This window comes from Varroa destructor, unplaced genomic scaffold, assembly GCF_002443255.2.
Source record: "Varroa destructor unplaced genomic scaffold, Vdes_3.0 BEIS01000003.1, whole genome shotgun sequence".
Classification (NCBI taxonomy): Eukaryota; Metazoa; Arthropoda; class Arachnida; order Mesostigmata; family Varroidae; genus Varroa; species Varroa destructor.
This window is the reverse complement of record NW_019211456.1, coordinates 2700554-2721742: the sequence shown is the minus strand read 5'-3', so window position 1 is coordinate 2721742 and position 21189 is coordinate 2700554. Positions and strand designations below refer to the sequence as shown.

The window sequence follows — 21189 nt, the reverse complement described above, 5'->3', positions numbered from 1 at the left end:
AAATTTAGATAAGCTATGTCAACATTAGTGCGTTTCGTGCTGGGAGCCAGCCGTCTGATGAGGTGAGCGGTATCGGATGTGAAACTCGAAACACCTTGTATCACTTAAATAGATAAAACTATGTATGCACATGCTATGGAAGAAAAGTCAGACCAAATTACTTTGGTCGACTATGATCCTGATAATGATCCTGATATATCGGAAATTCAGATTCGGACGAATCATTTGGGCGACTGTTTATTGAGTGTCGAAATGTAGTCGCCACGCTTTTTGTATAGATAAAAAGTGGCTTGAAGCAGAATCTGGGTTATATCTGCATTATCTGATACATTCATTTTAAGCATAATCAAAATTCAGCTTTTAAGCGCTGTCAGAATTAAATAAGTAGATGAAAAAAAAAAAGACGAGCATTGGTCTTCTGCTTTCCAATGACTCATAGTAAACATGATGGATACTAGATGCCATTAATTTGTTTATATTTGGCTTACTAGTGATCTTTCTTATATTTGACTAAATGATAATGTTGTGAGTAAGAATTTATTGCTAATCAATAACGTGTGCAAAGGAGATATAGAATGGCTGCTACAGAAGCTATCATTGAACGTGAAAAGACTGTGGATACCCTAAGTGGATAGGTGACCCCATAATGTAGAGTATGAGCTGATTATGTGACTAGATCATGAAAAAAACATGAAACCCGTCCCGATAAAGAAACCTAAGATCTTCTTCATGGCAATTTTCTTTAGTATACTTATTAGACGACACAGCGGACATTGCTACGCTAAAAATGACATTTTACTAAAAGTAGAGAACAATCTGAAAGCAAAATATCCGCTTAAAAGGCCCAAATGAAATCAAAGTATCGTTTAATATCTTCGCTCGCGTAATCTTTAAGTCTTGAAATTGACAAATAACGACGAAAAGTGAAAGGCAAAGAAGTAATCAATTTGTGATAGTAGTAATAATAATAGTGATTTTGCACAGCCGTTCACAACGTTAGCTGGTGTACGAAAAGCGCGGAGTGACGACGATAGTAGTGAAGTGAACTGTCCACCAGACCGACAAGCAGACTCCATTGACGTTCCTTTTTTCCTGCCTCCCTCCCCTTCCTGGAATAGTGCAAGAGTAGGCTGGACGGAAGGATGCTCAGCTTCTAGGGCAGAGGCCTTTCTTGTTCCACATCGTTGGTCGTGTTCTCTCTTCAATCTACAAATGACCAACAGGAAATCAAAAGAAATGCTCCTGCAGTTTGCCTTCCCTAGATAACGGCAACCCATGGGGATCTGGGGCAAGGAGCACAATGTAACTGCTACCGCCGTAAAGCAGACTTGGTTGTCAGATCGAAATGACCGGAATGATCATCACCAACAAGCGAGCGTCGAGACCCAAGGAAAAAGTGGAGGCACGGAACAAGTCTGGAATCGTCGTCTGAGCCACCATCTCTGCGGCTGCTACTGCATCCCCGTCGATGCTGAACTCTTATTCGCCATTGCTCGTCAGCTGGCTACATCGATGTGATCGCCTCCACTCTGCGTTCAACTTCCGTTCTCGTAGCTTCTACGTTGACTCTCAGCGGCAGCAAACGAATTTCTCCGTTCCCGAGTTTCTCCTTGATTTTCAAACACATCGTCAAGCGTACGTGGAGGAATGACGAGGGACAAAAGGGACAGACCGAAAGATCGCTCTCGAGATAACATATAGACATACGTTGAAGTGACGCTTTAAGTAACTGCTCTATGGGTAGGTACCGGTGAAACCTTTCGTAAATCACAACTATAGACTTAGCAGTAGATAGATGACTGGGCTCATAAACCATCAAAACAATAGTCTTTAAAAGGCAGTTCTAAGAGCTGATATTGATTGAAGTTTAGGAGCTTATAAAGGATTATATCGTAAAATATACTATGTACCGTTAGGTGTCATATATGTTGGTTTACTCAAAACATAACAGTGGAGGAATTATGTAACTAGCATTACCGTAAGCTGCATACTCGGAAACAGATGAAAATTTGAAAATGAGCCTATTGTTATCCTCAGCACATTGGAGGCCTATTCAGGTGTAAACGTTTGATACTGCAGAGCTTTCGGACACAGAGATTGCAATAAAGGCCTCCCTAGGAGCCTTCTGTGCAGATAGTTTTGCTCTATAAGGAGTTGGGACCTTGATGGAGGGCCATCCTGAAGCGAGAAAACAGTGGAATTTTTCTGTTCTGTTGCCCTGAGGTTTAAGGAAAATGTTATAAACCTGCACATTTTGACCGATAATATATGCAACTTTAAGTGTTCTTCGTGCATATTTACAATGTATAAAAACCCCCATTCTAAACTCAAGAGAGAAAAAGAGAGTGAGTCGATCTTTTAAGAGGTCTGGTTAATAAAGGAGGCATGCATGAGACAGTGAATCTCCGAATCTGAGGCCGTGAAGCACCACGGTCTAATGACCCCTCGACTTGTCACGTGTCATACGCCATTTGTAACTCTCGAAGTCTATTAAGTATCCGTATCGTTTAAGTGACAGTTTCTATCCTTACAGCACGCGAAAGCAAATTGTTCGGTAGAGTGGTCAAGATAAGAGAAGCGTACAATCGAACTGAAATTGTACAGGATTTATCGTTCCTTCGACAAATACTGGTAGTAGCAACGGCTCCAATCTCTCTAAAAATTACGCTAGAGCTAGCCAAGGTCATAGTGCTTGTTGTCTGACGCTAAATACGAAGGTCCAATATATACTATAGAAATTATTTACTTTTTATATAGCAGAACTTCAATCTGAAATGTTTCCAATTTCTTGTAGTTCTCCGGGCACTACATTGCTCTTCAGTATGACTCCTTGTCTTGATTAAAAGGTAAATAATTGTCTCAAAGTCTATTACCCATAATAATTAAAAAATCATAAAAAAAAATAGGTGTTTACGTTTATTTATGAAAGTGGATCAGGATAGGATCGTTCCGAAAACAATGCACTATCTTTTCAATAGAATCTTTACTGGCGTCAGTCTTTAGGTACACCGAATAACGTTTCAAAAATGGTTTTGCTATGCCGAAAATGATGAAGCGGTGTAATGATTCTAAGCTAACTTAAAAATTCTTATATCTAAACTACTATATCTACTATATCTTTATGGATTTTTGTACTATATCTTTATGGATTTTTGTACTATATCTTTATGGATTTTTGTACTATATCTTTATGGATTTTTGTACTATATCTTTATGGATTTTTGTACTATATCTTTATGGATTTTTGTACTATATCTTTATGGATTTTTGTACTATATCTTTATGGATTTTTGTACTATATCTTTATGGATTTTTGTACTATATCTTTATGGATTTTTGTACTATATCTTTATGGATTTTTGTACTATATCTTTATGGATTTTTGTACTATATCTTTATGGATTTTTGTACTATATCTTTATGGATTTTTGTACTATATCTTTATGGATTTTTGTACTATATCTTTATGGATTTTTGTACTATATCTTTATGGATTTTTGTACTATATCTTTATGGATTTTTGTACTATATCTTTATGGATTTTTGTACTATATCTTTATGGATTTTTGTACTATATCTTTATGGATTTTTGTACTATATCTTTATGGATTTTTGTACTATATCTTTATGGATTTTTGTACTATATCTTTATGGATTTTTGTACTATATCTTTATGGATTTTTGTACTATATCTTTATGGATTTTTGTACTATATCTTTATGGATTTTTGTACTATATCTTTATGGATTTTTGTACTATATCTTTATGGATTTTTGTACTATATCTTTATGGATTTTTGTACTATATCTTTATGGATTTTTGTACTATATCTTTATGGATTTTTGTATTCTAAGCGCCGTCGCCGGCTTTAGACACGGTTCGAGCAAGCGCCTGCGGCGTATGGTAATACAGACTGTTCGCAATTCGTAAATTCCGTAAAAATTAGCGAAGGAATGATGAAAACGAAACGGTATTTCAGTGAAAATTTCTCTACGACTTTGCTTGCTGGTCCTTGCGGCAGAATTGTACATCTATTTATTCTGCTCGAAATGCTTTATAGGTTTCTTCAACTTCTGATTAAGGTGTTTCTTATCACAGACAGAAAATTCATTTGATAGTTAGCTTTATATTCCGAGTAGAGTCGAAGGCAATTCCTCTGCGAGTAGGTTTAAATGCAGTTTATCTTTAAGTCGCCACTTGCCAATTGCCTAATGTCTCCATGATACCTTTCCTGATTGACCTACACCTTAAGCAAAAAGAACGCGTTATTATTATTATGGTTTAACGATAAAATAAACTCTTCCCATGACATCATCATCCGGTCACATGAGTTACAATTATGAAAATAAACAATGTTTATGAGAAAATACATCTTCAGCCTGAACAAATTACCGATATGTCTAGCCCCCGGTAATTAAAATTACAAACACTATTCTAAACTACGCGCTATACGCTCAGCTACATCGTGTCTAACATATGCGTAATACTATGACTAAAAACGCTAGCTCACAGCTGTTTGGAAATCTGAGAAAAAAAACAAAAGACGACAGCTGGTGGTCCGTACGGTTGAATTAAGAAAGCGCAGAAATCGAAACAGATTTCATATTTCTATGACTATTGTACTGTCTTTTCAGTCGGCATCTGCCACTAAATACGAGCCTTCCTTCCTCTCATCGCAAAAAACGAGTGTTGCCGATGCTTGTACAGATATTGTTAATGCAAGGAAAAGCTTCAGCAACAGACGTATTACTAACGGTCTAATCAGTCTGCGCTCTGGGCTAGTTACTCTTAGAAAATTCTAAACCTTCAAGCCTGCGATGACACCCGCTTGAGGGTCTAACTAAGTTATCCGATCACTACAGCATTTTCGTACCGTTTCTGAAACACTTCAGCGTTTGTTCTGTTTGCACGAACGAAATCTTTTTCCTCCTTCGACACCATTTCTGTCACGCCCATTCTGGCGACAATGTCGGTGCGTCCGGTAGTCGCGTACGAGCTTCGTTCAGGGCTGAACTCAAGAGGCTACAGAACAGCATAGCAGTTCACGAGCTCTTTTGATATTTTCTTGAACTTGAACGGCGACGACGATTCGACACGTCTCAACAAAACACGTTTTTTCTGAATGAGTGCATACGGGCCATCATTTCTTCAAGGCCACGCATAAGATTCTAACGCATAGGGTGGTCTTAGTTAGCATCGCTCTGCTGAAGGATTCGTTGATTCTAATATAAACTGACGAAGTTGAAATCTTTATCCAATGCAATATTTCCGATATTGAATATATGTTATATGATAACTCGAAAGAGACAAACGAGCACGAATTTATGAAAAATACGGATTTGCAATAATCCAATTGATTTGATGTTTACCCTGTGCTTTTTTCTACGCAAATTTTTGTCGCTCAGTTATTTTAGCTTGGTTCAGTTAGCTACACAACCGAAGCATAGCATCTATGCAAGTATATGATACCACAGAAGGAGCGCAGTTGTTACACAAAACGGTACCCTAATTGATGTTAAATGATTTAATTTTAAAAATCACGTAGTCCGTTTGAGCTAGGCCTTAAGCTGCGGGATCGTATGTACGAGCGCGCTGAGTCGTCCACAGTGCAAGAGTAAAATGGAATTCACTTAATTAGCGTATATGTTTTTTGTTGGTTTTACAACCGATATAGCCCGGGTTCGAAGCTAGACCACAGCATGACCCTAAACCTAGCTGGCAAATATGTTACCATCACGGAGCTTCCAATTGAAGCAGCCTAGAAATGCGATACCTGGAATAAACTGAAGGTGAACACACGGCTGAACTACGGCAACTGGTGTAAAAAATGGCCCACAGCATAATCTTGACTTTTTTATATTCTTCTGAAAGGAGAGCATTTCAACCCCGAATGCATTTCGAAGTCAACCAACGCCAGTACTTTAATGCCTTCAAGTAAACATTGTTTAGAAAGTGATGTGCTTGATTTTTCTAGCAATGTGAATCAAACCAGCGTTCTACAGGCACAGCGTTCTAGTAACAGGTGAGCCTGACGAAAAAACTGTAAAGTGGCGTCTTTTGCTGCTTTGGGTCGGCAAACTAAATGGGCTGGAAACAGTTGATGGAGGCGCTACCAACAGCAAGGAAATCATCCCACGCAGTCCCAGCACTGATAAGCATCCAAATCACGAGAAAATAGTTCACGAAGGAAAGAGGAAACTGGCTTCGGGAAACTTGTAGAGTGTTTAGACCTCATATATGTCTTCATTCTAGAGTATATTTAAACTGTCTTACCTCCTTATTCCCTTAGGGTGACATCCATCCTTGCAAGTCAATAAGACCATTGAAGATTTAGTCTTTGCACTGGGGAATGCACACAGTATGCTAAAAATGAGTTTTTTTTTTATAAAGGCTTCGACCTCGGCTGATATTATCAGATGCAATCCACAACGACAGTCGGCTTGAATCCTGTAACAAGAAAAGGTACTGCTTAATACATGGACTCGATGGCATTACGAAATAAACTAATCCACTCAATGAAAGGACAATAATCATTTGAGATGGAAATGAAGAACAGGGGAAAATGTGTTGGTGCTAAGCAGGGCTTTTGTTTCACGGGGCCGATAATTAGTTGACAATTAAATCATAACGTTTGTTTAACAGAGTGCCGCAATCGAGTAAAAAATGTTCCAAAAAGGATTCTTGTTAGTAAAACTTTGAGTAAAGGCAGTAGCAGCTGGATTGGAATAGTTTGCAATTTGGCCCATGTATTCATGCTTCCGCGGATGAGTGCAGATAAAACCAGTTAGGGGAAATCATCTATATCACTCTGTTATATAGGTGATTCCCCCTAACTACTAATTACGTACTGTCGTAGCAATAATGCGTAATTGTAGCAAACAGTTTGTGTATAGGAGTAGCGTGTTTTTTCAATATATAGCTGGGAAGTGTTGTACATTGGATTTAATGTATAGGTATTCTATAGTTACGTATATGTTTGGAAGAGATTGCCTGAAAGTTCCACAGCCTAGCATGGGCAAAGAAGGCCCCACAAAAGGAAAGAAGGACCAGTTTTTTTTTACAATAGTCTCCCTTCTTCCAAGCTTTGAAAATTCTCGGCAGGAGTAAGACTGTAACTCTTCATAAGATAATATTAAATGAGATATACGAAGTTGTTTGACATCCACGGAATCTTAAAGTTCTAGAGCATATGGTTTGCACCTCGTACTGAAATAAATAACGCTATCTGGAAAACGCATAGTTCTATAACTTCTTTGTTTTGTGTTTATTAGGTGTGGCCTTGACAAAGGTTGTAAGTTGCGTTGACGCGGTTTGTTGTATTGAACTGACCATAAGCAATAATCGTAGTTGACGATATCACATGTAGACCCCGCTTCAAAATGGTTACACGAAAAGAGTTACGGACCCGTAAATAACGCCATAACAACTCCTCTCTTTTTAAATGGCATTAAACTGTAAAAAATAATATAATTGTATATAATAAATTAGTAAAACTTGGTAGGATTAGAAGTATCATTGAATTCGCTTTTGGCGTATGCTCTTAGTTCATTAAAAGCACCTATTGACGGCACTGCAAAGATTGTACTGCAGAACAAGATCTTTAGACGAATTATTAGACTGAATACACGATGTGACGTCCCCAATGTATTAACGGAAAACAACTGAGCGTCCTCCAATCTTCAAAAAGCGCGCGCGCGCGCTTTTTATGTTTCTCTAAACCACCAAATCAGTCAAGCACTTTGAAGAAAAAACGTATTTCATGCTCCGAACGAGAGCATTTAAATCTTACGATACCTCAAGACATACGTCGTCTTACAATACTCTTAGCTAACTGCAGCGTTACCCGCGATTTTCCAATGTATATTATGTAACGCAAAACGAATGTATATTTAATTTCATGGTTACTTAAACGTAACGGTTATTCTGTCAAAAACACCAAACTAAACAATTACACAACATGTAGTAATTTCTATACTTTCTACAATAATTCAAAGCGACCAGCGGAGTAGCCTACATGCAGCGCGTGCAAAATTTTCGCGTAATATTCTCATGAAGATAGACTGACGTGCACATATCTCATATGCTTATTACGGCAACAATATCACTGCTGTCATTTCATATTCAGGTTAAGGTTAGCAGAGATATTCATACGGTGAGCAAAGCAACGAAATAGAGGATCTAGCTGCCTTCATCAGGCATCATAATGACATTCACTTCCGCCCTAACTACAAATATTAGGGCGATCCTTTCCCTCAGCATTTTTTTGTTCTCAGAACACTGACAAAGGAGTCCAAGGCCCGATCTCCTTGTTAACGTCGTATTGAGCCGAACCGTCGCCAAAGACCCGGGTGTGTCCACTAACTGGACTGTCTATATGAATCTTTTTCTGTTTCGGAGATGAATAGCGTGACAAAAATAAGTAGATTAGACCTCGCGTTAAACCGAAGCGCCTACTCTGTCTGCTATGGTTTGAAAAGGACGCGCGGCTTTTCCCCTGGAGTCGTAGGCCACTCTAATGAAAATCAGTGTATCTATGTAAACGAGGCGTAAGCGAAGATCTGAAACTCTTGCTAAGAGATCGGCAAAGAACTCGTCAGTAATAAAGCTTACTAAAGCAGCTTTATTATTGCTTACAAGCTTACTGTTGCAGACAAACGATATATATAGCCGTTTTCATATTGTACAGTTACGTCCAGTTTCCTTATCCACTGGTAATAACATTGTGCGAGAATACGTTTAGTGATATTAGATAGTTTTTGTCAAGAAAAAACATGTCATAATTTCAAAACAGTAGTCACGATCAGCCAGTCATCATTTGGCAGTGTTTAAACTCTCCGCAATTTTGTTACTAGCTAAATTGAATTCTCTATTCGAATACGACGTAGCAGTTTGGACTCGTTCAATAATATCGGCTTGGTAAGACCTTTTTGCCTAAAACTTTTTGCCAGCGATAATTGAAAAAGCATTGCCGTCAGAGGACGGCAAACGTCTCACTAAATGGGGATGTTCAGTGACAAGGCTAGCAGGTAATTGCGCTCTCATCAAGAGTATTTTTTTTAGGAAAACAGAGAACACCCAGATAGAGAGGTGACTTGAAGCGTAACCTTTTGTCAATAGGTACCAGCAGCCCAGAACAACTAACGACGGTTCTCATTACAGAATACGAGACAAATGAGTAAAGTATCTTTTCAAGAAGGCAGACAAACAAAACTGCCGCAATCATGGAGTCCTGCGGTTACGAATGTCTAATTACTTTTATGCGCATCAGAGGAATCTAAACAGGACCCCTGGGGCCTCAAGAAGAACGCATTTTAAATTACAATGAAAAAGTTCACTGTCATCGACAACGGGCATTTACCGCGGCGATCCTTTTTGTCCAATCGGTTTACCTTCACAGTCAAAGTGTTAGTAACTTTCTTATTTCTTCTAAAGCCCTGGCATCGCAAATAGGTTATTAAAAGTTACTCAAACAAAGAGTACATAGTTTCGGCATGATAAAGACAGAAGCCCTATTATTTGCAACGAGATTACGTTTCGCAACTGGCTGAATTGTGAGTCTGATATGTCCGAAGAACAGACGTACTAAGAAAAAAGTTGGATTTTCTATGAATATCATCGAACTGAACAGATTTTTTTAAAAATGATCCGACGATTTAGCTTATTTTTTTGCTATTAACATGCGGGACACTGGCGTAGCATTTTTAAAACTATTTAATTTAAACAAAAGCTGATATTTAAATGAGACAGATGTGCTGAACGTATCATCATTAGCAATCGTGTTTACTGAATTTAGCCACCGCTCGTAGTAGGTACATCTTTAATTCGGGACCCAAATCGCTAACAGGCTCGCTAGCAAATGTACCCTTTGCAGTTATGCTTCGTTGACAACATAAACGAATAAGCTGATGCTGCCACGTTAGGGCTTATCGGACTCTCCCTCAATAGCGCTTCATACAGAGTAATCCGACGGATCCGACTTTGGGCTGTTCAAGGATCATATGTGTTCATCCCAAGACATGCTCCTATTTTTTTTTTACGTTTTACGTTAGCAAGGCTAATTGACCTGCAGCCTGTAGCTATCCACGCCCATGTAACGGTTTATAGAAAATGCAGATAAACTCCTGTGTTGGCGCGTTTCCTTTTCTAGACATCGTTTTCACGAGACTTTATATAATTTTGCTTCTACTCACGATACGCATATCCTTTGGTTCGTGAGCGAGCCAGCGATTATTGCTGCTGCTGCTGCTGATTTTGCATCGATCAGTATTATCCTATCAGACAGAGCGGAATCGAAGACAGTCTGCTACTTCATCTCCAATATAAATTGAAAAGCCTAAAACACCGGTAAAATCTCTTGGATACATTAGTTTCAGAGATCATCCCTGTCACTTGTGTGAAGTATAGCTTATTCCTGAGATCTTCGTAAATAACCCGTGACATAGCAGGCCTGTTCGCATAAAATTTCTATGCTAACAATATGGTCGAAAAATATGTATATTTGGAAAGCACCGGTGGACTGCTGCTCGCACTGCTTCTTTCCCCTGTCGTAGATTTCCTGTTTCGTTATACCAAATCGTTTTCCTTCTTTTGCAAGGGCACGTTTGAAACACGTTCACCGAGTGCAACTACTGCCCAAATATGTCGATGAATTCCGCTTATCATTGTTCTGTGTACAATAACGGTACTTAAAGTAGCGTACTTTCTGCGTTGATTACATTGTTCCAGCTAAAACACGCAATGCGATCATACCAGAACCACTTTCCCACGTGACAACGATGCCAACACCTTCAACACCATCTATAATCTATTATATAAAATATACCAACTACGTTCATAATTAATTACATATTCAGGTAACCATAAAATGCGTAGATATGTTTTAGCGCCTGTCTGATTCTGATACGTAATAGCTGGCTGGCGATGTGATCCGTTAGGCAACCAGTATTTCCTACCCTCAAATTATTTTTAGTTTCGAAATATTATGTTATTTTGAATCGTTTTCAGGTAAATGCGAGTGACCGTTCTCCGTTTGCGATATGACTCATTTGACCGAATGGGACCTCCCAAGGCAGAGAACGGCCTTGCTTCTTTTAACGGAACTCAGTCGTACTAGACATTTTGTCTAATACGATTGAGTACAAGAGTTACAAAGAGAGCATTTGCTTAAACCTGCAACCTGGTTTAAATACGAAAGTACATCTGCTATACGATTTTTGCTCAAAGCAAATACATAGAAATATTATAGAGGCCTCAAGCATCGACTGGTGAATATTTCTCGAAAGTCGTTGTTGCTTATCAGAGAGCGATCTGCGTTTACTATTCTCTGTCGTACTTCGCTGATCCTATCTTACCAATCCTATGGACTTGTAGCGCCTGAAGTAAAACCAGCCGATAAGTATAATACATCCGGGCTTGGGATCCCCTGTGGATTGGTGAAAGCAACGAGCAGACAGTGAACTAGAGACCAAAGTCCTCCATATCAATGATGCGATATCCAGAACAATGTGATAATCTATGTATGTACAGAGTTGAGTCAAGACGTTCCTATTGCCTTCGGCAGGGTAAGGCTATATGCGTCAAATTTACCGAGCGCTACCGTTAAAAAGGTTCGTTGTTAGTAGAAAAATATGTAGTACTCGTTAAGGATTCCTGTGTCCTATGGCTTGAAGTGAGGAAGCAATATAGAACTAGCTTTTAAAGAATAATAAATTAAAGCTACCCATGCCTTAGCCTGTATAACATTGCCTGATGGAGCTTAATGGGTTAGAGGTGAGGCTCCGTGGGCCACTAATGATTCTGTACGAAGGACCCATTAGAGTGATTGTATCGGTTAGCTACAGCTCTTATAGTGTTAGTTGAATGCTTCAATCGCTTTTGTAAAGATAAGACACACTAATGTACAAATTAGCAGCGCGTTTATTTGGGCAATATAATTCGACAACTTGAGCAAGCGAGCCCATATGCTGAAAGCTACCAATGCTATCTTGAGCTGAGACATAATGATGTGGCTACGGTTCTTTGAAGCCGACCTGATCACATTTAAGCGTGCGTTTGTGGCTATTCATAATTAGTAGAACGTCTCTTAGGAATAGCGATTTGTTGCAACGAAACGCAATGAAAAAAGTCCTAAAACATTTACTTTGTAATCAAACCGAATGGGTTTGCAAAACCCTGGCTTTTAACGGCTGCACTCATTCTGCATATACTCCCTGAAGTGCATTCTAGGAAACTCAAAACACGAGCATTGTAACAAGGATTTTGCGTACTTGTAATGCCATTTGTACGACTAGCTTCATTTCTGTGAGCGCTGTTTTATTTGGACGATGCATTACTGTAAGAAAGGATGTCCCGTTTGGTTAAAGATATCTGAACAGACAGAATTTCTATATATTTCATCAAAGTTCTAAAATTGTTGAAAAAACCTGGTTTCCTTATCAAGACTCATTCTGTGTGCAAAAGACATCTTCCATCTCTCTAGATTGCTGCAAGGAAAAGCATTCGTGCCATATTAAGAAATCTGTCAGTTGATCTCTCCATTTACGCTGGCCGCAATGCCAGTTGTCCGGCCCTTCTCCGACGGTGTTCTGTGCGAACGCCGATGTCACAATCACTTTCAAAAGCGACCTTCTAAGGCTGTTTTTGAAAGGCGGTGCATGTAAGCACGAAACGTTGATACGCTTGCTCGGTATGACATATATACACATATAATATATACGCATTTGTTGCTCCGCTAAGTTCTGATAATTGACGCTTCTAGTTTCTCTGTACAATAAGCAATGGATGACATTGTATTTCACATAAATTCAAAGTGATACCGGCCCATACAACTTCCAGAATAATTGTGTAATGTAACTCAAAATAACTTATATGAAACATAAGTCGCATTGAGTTTGGTTTTGAAATCGTAGCTTAAAGGCCTGTGGAGGAGGAACGTGGTGGTTTCGCATTTTGCTTTTTTATCGATGAAGTGCAAAAAACACTTATCCCATATAGCCCATTTTTTTTTCAATTTGGTCAAAAAATCGAGTAATTCCAGTTACAGACGAGTTCTGAAGCTTTAATAGCACTAAAACTTCATATCAACGTTTCCTGGCCAAAAAAATTTAAGTTCCTCATATAGTGTCTGTATCTATATAGCATTACTCTCCTTTCTTACTTTTCCTATGTTAGCGACACTGAAAATGGCTGATACCAATATTGATTGAAATAACACCATAAAATAAAAATAAGTTCCTTTTGACTCAGTGGCGAACTTTCGTCCTAGAATAAGTGTCGAGCACTTCAGAAAATTGATTAGTGTTCGACGGGCTTCTATAGATAAGAGAACTCAAACATGGAAGATATGACAACAATTTGATCACCGATGCCGAAGTGAGTAACCGTGTTGAAAAACTTGCAATGGTTGATATGTTCAGATACTGATTTGAAGTACAAGTATATCATACCGAAACAATGACAAACGAATGAAAAAATGAACCTTGTCCATTCGAATTGCATTTTTAATAACAGCAGGTTATATTCGGACTGAACATCAGATATCAGTCCTTCCTTGTTAACGTTTTTATATGTGGCAGCGCAGTTTGTTTGAAAAGGTTCGATAATGCTGTTTAAGCACCATCGGGGCTCGCCCAAATTACACCTATCTTATGTAGGCCGACTGTGAAGCTCTGTCGACTGTGGCTGGATTTGGTTTCGCCGAGAGCACTGCCCACGAATTTTCAATTTTTTTCTTACGCTGTACTCCATGCCGGCTCGTATCTTCTTTTAATAGTACCACAAACTGGAAGGAAAAATGCCGGACGCCACTGGTTCGACAGGTCGGAGTGTCCGTAATTAGGTTCTCTATCGCGCCTGACAGACCCAATCCTTGGAGGAAAGCAGAATTGTCCCTTCGTTCTCTCTGTGAACCCAACCCAGTAATTTTCTTCTTTTCATCAATAAGTCCGGCCAAACGCCAGATTTTCCCAAGCCGATTCTTCTTGTTGAGGATCCACTAAATCAGAATCGTTCCTTGCTTCCACTTCTCGCTGGCTTCACATATATGTCTTTTGAAGCCTTTAATTTCTGCTTCTGATGCTTTCCTGAGTTTGAAATTGGTGGCTCACTCTCTGACCGCTCTCTCATTCGGTAGGGAATGCACCTCGTCATTCAGCAGACCTGACTCACAGTAGACATACAAATCTAATGGTGCTTTGTCTATTCACTGCAGGCACCGACTTTAGGACTTCTCGTGCACTAGATTCACCATAGCTGCTCGGAATATATAAGGCACTTGGACACGTTCGATAGACAGCCTAAAAATTCGTCGCAGAGAGATACAGATTGAGGCGTCGAGTCTTTTAGGTAAGTACAAAAGTCTGTACGTCGCTTCACTAATATTGAACTATACTTTCCTCGTCTGCCCTAGTACCTTTATTGAGCTGATCTTCATATCGAGAGGGTAAATCAGAGAGGACTTTCAGGAAGCAATGAGGAATTCACTTAATTACCTCGCAGCGATTCGCCTTCCGAGAGATATATAGAATCGAAGAAAGTACCAAGTACTTGTGCCTTTTCGCAATCATCCGTCGTTGTGTTCCGTCTGGACGTCTAATAGAGCTCAATGCGTTTTGTACCATTCTTCTTTTATGAATCGCTTTTGGATCGGTGCTTCACATGCTGCATTCTGGTCACTTTATCAACTTATATATATATATAAAATAAGAGGGAGACAACTAAGCAAAGCAGAATAGATCTTAACCGATGTATATACAGATAGGGCAGAAAAATGTAGAAATAAGTTTGACTAACCAATTGTTTGCAAACACATTTAAGGGTGTTTAAGAGTACTAAGAATAAGATCTATTTAAGTCAGTTCGCATATTGCTAATGGAGTAAGACTCTTGAGTTGTATTTTCGTAATACAACGAGTAACCAGTGACTGAATCGAAGCATAACTAGATATCGAACGATACCAGTATATGGTACCCTTTAAGCCAAGTTCATAATGCCAAACCTGAAAATATATAGCAAATTGGAACCACTCTATAGAACGCTTACAGAAAGAGAGACACTCAGTTGATTTCAAGTAAACGGGTAGCTGAAACATTTCGAAGACAAATAAATCATTTATGAAGGCCGATCTTTATTCTAGAAGACCTATGACACTGATTGCGAGCGAAAATGTGACTGGTGATCCAGGTCGAACCCGCCATTCGCCGAATTACCATAAGAGAGCTATCAGAACAAAGACTACGGTTAGTTTACGTGAGGCCATTTTAACCTTGAAGGTTTGCCTCAAACTTTATGCCAAAGCCACTAAATGTCCAGCAGATAGACACCCGCAAAGAAGTGTGTCAGGAAAACCTTTTGTCACGTCTAGAAAAACTAAACTGGCTTGGACACATTACAGGTAACCAGATGTAAGTGTATCAGTATGAAGAGGAGAGCAAAGCGCAACCTTCCCAGTATCGGCTCGTAAAAACAAACACCGACCGAATGGATTCGTACCATCCAAGTACAAAACCAAGAGATTTGTCACGGCGACCGCTGAGGAATTGTTCTTCATAAGTTCGTGTCGTGCGGCTTCATGGTCATCAAGAACTGCTATCAAGAAGTTCTAAAATGATTACGCAAATCTGTCCGACGCAAGAGAACAAAACTGTGGCACCACAAAGTATGGGTTCTCCATTTCGACAACACACTGGCATACGCCTTGTTACTGATACAACAATTCTTGAGAAAAACTTGGTGTATGTATTGCTTCAGTCTCCGGATTCACTGAACTCCCCTAGTCTGAAACCTAAAGGGAAAGCAGAAGAGATAAAACGAAAATTACTGACCAATCTGAGGGACTATTCCGGCGATTAGGTTTTTTGGATTGGAAAGCATAACTGTGTTACGTTCGGCAGGGAGTACTTCGAAAGCAACAACTTGAATTGGGGGGACGATTGAATAAATAGGTATCAATTTGAAGAAAAAAAAAAAAACGATTTTTTATTTTACCTTTTGACAAAGGGTTTTATGAAAGTTCGATTGCTTTTATGATAGAGAGATCAGCTTAGGGACTTCATAATTTTGTTTAAATAGACATTTCAAAGTACTAGAGATTACGTAGTCAGGTAGCATCTATAGTGATCCTTGGGGAGCATAATGAAGATCCTACCAACATCGATAGGGTTGAACAACACATTTAAGACTCATCGCCAGCTGTTGCCAACGATGAATGCGTTTTCTACCGTACGAAATTAAGATATCCACTTTCGTCAAGCAGATTTGGGAAAAGCGTTTTTATGTACATTTCGAGTTTTATTATAATTGTTTACTACGATGTGTTTTCCGGTATAGCCATCTGTCTGCGGGGTAACATGTACACTAGCGATATTTCAACGGACGATCACAGCTTACATGGATGAGCTTCATTGCGTACCACAGTTCGAAAGGGTTGCTATAAATACTGGCGTATTTTTCTGCATTAATGGCATAATTAATGCATTAATAATTAAAATAACGCTCTCAAGATTCTAGTTATTAATCCAAGAAAATCAATAGTTAGGTTTTACCATTGAGAAATCATGGCAAAGACCAGATGCTATTAAAATTGTAGGTTTTGCTAACATGCAGCACCCAAATTGTTTAAGGAAATTACAGATCTATAGTGTTTCTATTTCCTGTCTGTTGGTTATTCCGAACGTGCGGTTATCTGCAGGAGTAACTTTCTAGGTACAGGGTAAAGACTGCAGCCGCAGACTGAAGGAGGAGCCCTTCCCATTATTTTTGCACTGACAAGTTTCTATTATCACCTCAACGATATTTACATCGTAGACCACTGGTACTAAACCCCGTGATGGCTTTGCGCGTGACGTGTTTACCTGCTAATTTTTGGGAAACATTGTAATTTAGGTTTAAATCCAAACACACTTTATTTCGCGATAGAAATTAACCTTCTAACGAAAAGCCAAACACGAAAAGCTCGAAGCGTAGAGAAACTAATGTTTATAGGGTTTGGCAGCACGTATACAGTTGAACGAGGTTCTAGCTAAGAGGTCTGGATTTGTTCAGTAAGCACAGAAAAGAAAATCGTGATATGAGACAGAGATGTACAGGAAATTTAGGTGAAACGAAAAATGGTAGTTAGTCCGTAAAATCTGTAGAATATGGTAAAAAACAATGGTAATTAGGCGATCAGAGCTGTCGTAAATACACCTAAGGCTACTGTTCCGTTTATAACTAAACTATAATACAATAGCAATACATAATACTATAACACAGATATTTTCCTTATTTAAAGGAACTCAGTGATCATATGGATAAATCGGTTGGTAGTTTATTACACTTATTGGCAAGCTCTGGACGAAAAAATCGAGTTACTGGTTTATGCTGTATAGAAGCCGCGAAGAAATCGATGAAGAGTAATATTTGGCTGCTATAAGCCTAGCAAATCACATGGCCGCGTTACGAAAATTTCTCAGATCACCATATGGAACATTCTATATGTTCGTCGTGGATGCTTTTTCAAAGTGGCAAGAAACTACTCTTTTGCCCATAAGTTAGATCCACAATGGAGAACCTCATAACGGGAGCTACGGGTATCCGGAGGCGCTTGTACCCGATAACGGTACACATTTCTTTATTTAGTTATTACAGATGTGTGCTTCGGGTTCTAAAAGGGTTGAGAGGTAGGGTTGTGTTGTCGTAGTTAAATTACGCTATGCAACACCATATTCGGGTCTCGTATAAATTCAAAGCATAAAATTGATACGTTACAAGCACACAATGTAAATAACAAAACAAAATAAGGAAACATCGCAAATTTTATTTTACTTATATTTATCAGAGAGCTTGGTTTCAAATATGCGTTAACGCGACAATGACTAAGTGATTGTACACGCATAGATGCCGTCAGCAGAAGTAGTGACATAGGAAGTTTGCTCTGAGGATGTCATGGTGCTTTCAGTATAGCGTGCGTTGACGCTCACGACGGACTACTCAAAAATATAGAGAAATTCCGCTTCGGCAAAAAAAGTGGTTTCTAGTGTATTTTTTACATGTTAATCCACTATAGCCAGCATGTTTTTTCAGTTTTTTTTTTTTTTTACTACAATGTAAACTTTTTCGCAAATCCATGTTTTTGCAAGCAGGTGATTAGAGGAAACGATTTTTCGTTAAGCGTAAAAATGGATTGGCTTGTTTTGAGGAATTTGATTATATCGGGGCGCTTATCGTTTAAATTGAGTACAGGAGTAGAACAGCCTGATTTATTTTAGCTTCGCCTAGATAAAACAAATAGCCTGGCTTTTCGTGTTGGACCTCCGAAAGTTCATGAAGTTAGCGACGCTAGAGAGTACATGCTATAAATACGCGAGCGCAAGCAGAGATCACAACAAGGGAGCAATAAACAAGGCAATCCCAGGCTGCGATATCGTATCCTGAGGCTGGAACTTACTTACCTGACGCGTATAAATGGTACACATTTATTATGCTTAAACAAGAAAGGCAAAAATAATTAATACAAAAATAATAAATTAATCTTTTCCATATATGTCATACTCTGATACGTCACTAGCACAGCGTACCCACTAACTCTGACGACAAGAGTTCTTCTATTGAAATCTTACACTACGTTTTTTGCTATAGCTCACAACCTCGTATTCCATAATTCTTCAGGAAGCTTCTTAAGTGGGTCTAGCTTAATCTGCAGAAGAAGATTCCTATTACGGATATTGCTGACTTAATGGTATGTAGCAGTTACCTGCGGTAAATGTCAAACTGTATTTTTATCATTACGAATTTGTATGCTTTACGTAATTGTAGTAAACGCATTGGTTAAGGCAGCAGCTGCCAATTCCTAGAATATTCTTAAACACGTGTTCCTTCTATGCTCAAGGCACGCTATAACCAAACGGTAAACTGGCTCCCTTCCATGAGAGATGTCTCTGACACTCTAAGCGGTAGAAGACTATATCGGCTTGTACAGTAAACATAGCTAATGTAAAGTCCGGTCCGTACTTAGGCCGAATAGGCATACCATCATGCTAATGCATTCAGCTAGGCGCGGATGCTGGAAAAAGCTATGACGGCCATAGGTCGAGCTCCGCTAAAAAGAAACCAACTCGCGCCTATGCATACTCTAATACTGATATGAGGAGGTACCGTTTGCGCAGGAGATAATAGCAAGTAAGCAAATTTGTGTGCACGCTACTTTAATTAACTGGACTAGTAATTCTATGCCAATGAAACGAAGTAGCTTGCTTACAAAGTATTTATCTTGTCTCAAGGGCATCTTAAGATTAATCGCATACTGAAGAACTAACAAGATTTCTATAAAGTGTTAACTAACGCATCTGATTCCTACTGCGCAGTTTATATATAAGGGAGCAGAAAGAATACGTTTAAGGTTTAGAATAAATAGGCTTAGAGTAGAGAGAGGTTAAGGCTACAGCTAATCATATACAAACAACATGTCAAAGTGCAGATTATATTGTTGGGCAAAATTTTGACTCTTTTGTTGGCCAACCACAGGATTAGTTTTTCTTTATCTGTGCTTTGAATCACTCTCACTTATATACAGCGCAATGCGAGACGGAAAAACACGATACGTTTAGTTTGAAAAATCACTTGATGTGGTTTGAGAATAGCATTTCTCAAAAAATATAGAAATCACAATTTTGAGGCACTGATATACCGAGCTGGCCTAGCTACTTTCGGCTGTCTTTTTCTGAAGAAAATTGATTCTATGGAATAATCCCACCCGATTCTACAACTGTCCCGTTAAAGGGCAATGCCTGAAAATAACAAGCATAAAAAATATTATATATCTGGAAAAACAAACAACGGAAACATGCTTTTACCACCGGCGTGTTTTGCATACACGATTTGATCACTCAAAGGCTCATCGACTTGATCGTCGGACAAGGGGTGACCACGCATTAATAGACTAAAGCGTGATTTCGCGGCCATATTTGCCCGTCCGTAGTTGTATATATATGCGTTAAAAGAGAGAACGTGTTCATAGGTCAATCGGTTGCTCAGTCTATGTCTGTAAGTAACAGCACATTGGCAAATATTATATGCTGGCTTTGGATGTGTGTTATTATTTTATTACTATTAAATATATTTTTAAGATTTAATAATAATAAAATGTCTAGGGTATATATATGTGTGTGTTTAAACCTACTTTTTCCCTTTTCTCACACTACCGTTTATTTTCTTCTACACATCATTCAAAAGTGCATTCTCTATTGTTCTGTCGGCAATGAAATAAAATTAATGACAATTTAAGACCTTAAACGTGACGGCAGAAGATAAAAAAAGAGGCCATTCTCGACACTTACTTCTTTTTACCCTTTCTCGAGGTTTAGGGCTGTTAAACTAGCCTAGGATATTTGTGTGATATATAATAAGGACTGTATAATTGAGAAAGCTGCTCAGAGGGGTCTGTTAAATTGAGAGGTCTTAGACCTGGAAAATGTACCCTACCCCCGACCAGCTGTCCGTGGTTGATGTACGGCTCGGATAGCAAGCAATTCGTTAACTGGCCGAAAAGGTAACCTGAGAATACCATACAATTGTAAGACCTCTTCAATATATAGAATACTATCAGAAATTAGAAGCCTGAGCATTCGATGGGCTGCGTAAAGCACACAAAGTGGTTTCTTATCGACCTTCAGTGCCTCGCCAGGCACCAGGAAATGCTTCGCCGCATTGATAGGTGCCTACCAAGCTATCATAGGTAACAAGAGATGGTGTTCCTACATCAATATTGAGCGGAAAAACAACTGGTAGTGTGGTTAGATACGCCCTACTTGAACTAAATTTCCATCCCAAAAAGAATATGATTTGGTTACCGTCATCCGTACAGAAGCATGGTAGCGTTTCGAGTTTATATATATTTATATAGGAATCAAAATAGAAGATTTACTCTATTTGTTTGTCTTTTGTTGCACTGTTGTTTTCAGTTATTCTTTGTTGCCGTTACTACCATTACTTAGCATAGCTAACCACCGCAGTTTTGACTATTTATCCCCTATGCAAAGACAACATTGTATCCTGTACATCTTTCCGACAACGGTTAGTCATTTGAGTTGCCTTCTAGTTGTGTTATTTCGAGTGCCGTCGCCTATTTCCTCACTATGTGCGTATGCAGTTAGTTAGCATCGGACTGACCGATAGACTTGTCCTCGTAGAGAAATCGTAATTGCAGCACGCTCG

General features: G+C 38.9%; 1 long non-coding RNA gene across 2 annotated transcripts; it reads left to right on the top strand.

The window, feature by feature from the left end:
• The first annotated feature begins 478 nt into the window (after positions 1 to 478).
• LOC111247602 (uncharacterized) lies at positions 479 to 15929 on the top strand. Of its 2 annotated transcripts, none has more exons than XR_015323707.1 (3): positions 479 to 1740; positions 14210 to 14343; positions 15392 to 15929. It is a non-coding gene; the product is annotated as an uncharacterized LOC111247602 (long non-coding RNA). The 2 variants fall into 2 exon arrangements; XR_002672174.2 differs by lacking the exon at positions 479 to 1740 and adding an exon at positions 11014 to 11606.
• Positions 15930 to 21189: the final 5260 nt, after the last annotated feature.